This window comes from Carlito syrichta, unplaced genomic scaffold (genome assembly GCF_000164805.1).
Source record: "Carlito syrichta isolate Samal-C Ts95f unplaced genomic scaffold, Tarsius_syrichta-2.0.1 Scaffold315466, whole genome shotgun sequence".
Classification (NCBI taxonomy): Eukaryota; Metazoa; Chordata; class Mammalia; order Primates; family Tarsiidae; genus Carlito; species Carlito syrichta.
The window spans coordinates 70,562-73,712 of record NW_007259562.1 but is presented as its reverse complement, the minus strand read 5'-3'; positions in this window follow the sequence as shown (position 1 = coordinate 73,712).

The window sequence follows — 3,151 nt, the reverse complement described above, 5'->3', positions numbered from 1 at the left end:
AAAAAAAAAACCCAGCCACTGTCAAATATTTTCACCTGGCTACCTAAGAAAAAACAACCGACAACAAGACAACAACCATCCCGGGACTTTCAGATTTCTGAATCTGAAAGGCGATCCTTCCGCCTCAGCCTTCCGAGTAGCTAGAACTATAGGTGCACTACCACACCCGGCTAATTATTTGATTTATTGTAGAGATGAGGTCTCACCAAGTTGCCCAGGCAGGTCGCGAACCCGTGGGCTCAGGCAATTCACTCGCCTCAGCCTCCCAAGGCGTGGGATTACAGGCTGAGCCACTGAGCCCGGCTGCCAGTGGCTCTTTAATAGCCCTAAAACCACAGGGGCAAAGGGAAAAGGAACTGCATTTGTAGATCTTTGAGAATAAGAATGATTTCACATGGTGTGATGGTACTGTTAGAAGTATAAATTTGGGGGCTACACCCAATATGAGGTTATTTCCTGATTCATGCAGAGACAGACTTACCCTCTGTATGAGAAGAAAATTAAGAAATAATATTGCCTGTGTTAATTCAATTCCTATGGTCATTTTTCTGTCTTCTTCTTTCCCATCATTTTCTAATTTGACTTGGTTGGTTTGTGAGCTACAACTATAGAGGGAGCCAATACTATCTTTTTTACCTCTCCCTTTCCAACTTAGAATTGTCCCGTTTTCTGGACAGTAGGTCACAATGACTAAGGTAAAACATTCCATTGAAATGCAAAATGAATCTGTTTGTTTATATTTTTTGTTCTAAAATGTGTTGAGTATGTGTGTGTATATGTATAGTAAGTCCCTTACATACAAACCTTCAAGTTGCAAACTTTCAAAGATGCAAACATGTGTCCAATCATTCAAGTTAGTTCATGTGTTTGACATACATTGCCATGTGCATGCATCCTCTACAGGTGGTTGTGCTTTTGGCTACTTTTCTGTACAGTACTGAATACAGTCCAGCCATATGGTATCTTTATTTCTAGCCCAGGATGTCTGGAAGCAAGCATAAAAACTGTGGTGAGGTGTCTGGTACTGTATACATGATTGTGTTAGTTGGGTATCTAGGCTAGCTTTGTTGGACTTATTAATAAATTGGACTTACAAATATGCTCTCAGAACAGAACTTTTAATTATATATTATATACATATAATCATATGTAGGGGACTTACTGCTCATATAATACACTATATCTATACATATATTTAAATATTTTCCTACCTTACCCATAACTAATTACATTTTTATGTATTTTGATCTGATCAGTGTTGGCAAAAGATCTTTGTGAATATTCTGATAATGTAATGACCTTCTCTTTTAACTATTTATATATTTTAATCTTATATATACTCACACCCCAGTATAATCACATGTATTCCCAGCCTAATATAATCACCATCATGAAAAACAAAGTGAAAATCCTATATTATTTTTTAGCTTAGAGAAGATGGCATGATAAATAAGCTACCTGTCTTTAAGTTATGTCTAGTTATCAGGCTAGGGTCATGTTTGTAAAACATATTAAAACCAGTTTTAAGCTTCCCAACTTCTTTCATTAAAATATTTCCAATTCAATGGCATTTTTCCTTCAGTCTTCTTCAGTGGTTTCTTTTTTTCTCAAACTCAGACAGCATGCTGCCCAGGGCTCTTCTCTTAACACATTCTCTCCTGGTACTATCATCTATTTCCATAGTTTTAAATGTTGTCTTTTAAAAGATAATTCCAGTCTCTACTATACATTGAATTCCAGACTGATACAACCAATTGGCTACTTGAAAATTCCACATAGATACCGGGGGCATCTCAAAGTTAACATGCCCCCAACTCTTACTTTCTTTATTTTTCCAATCCATGAGCATAGAATATTTTTCCATTTGTGTGTGTCTTCAATTTATTTCATCAGTGTTTTGTAGTTCTTGTGGAGATCTTTCTCCTCCTTAGTTAAGGATATTTCTAGGTATTTTAACTTTTTAAAAGCTATTATAAATGGAATTGAGTTCTTGATTTGATTCACTGCTTGGTTGTTGTTAGTGTTATAGCTGTGCTACTGATTTGTATGTGTGGATTTTATAACCTGAGATTAACTGAATTCATTTATAAAGTACAAGAGCCTTTTGGAGGAGTCTTTAGGGTTTTCTTTTTTTTTTTCCTTTAATTTTTATTTTAAAATTACGGGGTACAATTCAGTGCTAGGTATACAAATATTCATTGTGCAGGTACCCTTGTTGGTGAGGTGTGCCCACTTCCCCAGGCAGATATTGACTATTGTCAATCCCACCCTCCCACCCCCCAGGTTCCAGCTACCGTCAATACCTTTCTTATAGTATTGTGGAAGTTGTTCAAGATCCACTTATGAGTGAGAACATGTGATACTCAGCTCTTTGTTTCTGTGAGAGATCACTCAGATTTATAAACTCTAATTCCATCCAGGTTGCTGCGAAGTTCATGATTTTGTTCTTCTTTATGGCTGCGTAATATTCCATTGTGTATATGTACCATATTTTTTTTAACCAGTACTCTTTTGATGGGCAGAACGGTTGGTTCCATGTTCTTGCTATTGTGAACAATGCTGCGATACACATACATGTGCAGGTATTTTTTTTATAGAGTGATATGAGTTCTTCTGGGTATATTCCAGGTAGGGGCATTGCAGGGTCATATGGAAGGTCAATATTTGGAACTTTTAGGAATCACCACACTGATTTCCACAGAGGCTGTACTAGTTTCCACTCCCACCAATAGTGCAGAAGTGTTCCCTTTTTGCCACATCCTCTCCAGCATCTGTTATTTTTTTGTTATTGATGATGGCCATTCTGACTGGAGTTAGGTGGTATCTCAGTGTAGTTTTAATTTGCATTTCTTTGATGACTAGTGAGGCTGAACATTTTTTCATGTATCTGTTGCTGCTCGTATGCCTTCTTTTGAGAAGTGTCTATTCATATCTTTTGCCCACGTTGTAATGGGGCTGTTTGTTTTTTTTCTTTTCAGCATGTTTGAGTTCCTTGTAGATCCTTGATGTTAGGCCTTGGTCAGACGTGGGGTTGGCAAATATTTTTTCCAGTCTATGGGCTGACTCCCTGCTCTCTTGATGGTTTCTTTGACTTTGCAGAAGCTTGTCAGTTTAATGAGGTCCCACTTGTCTATCCTATCTCTTATGGCCT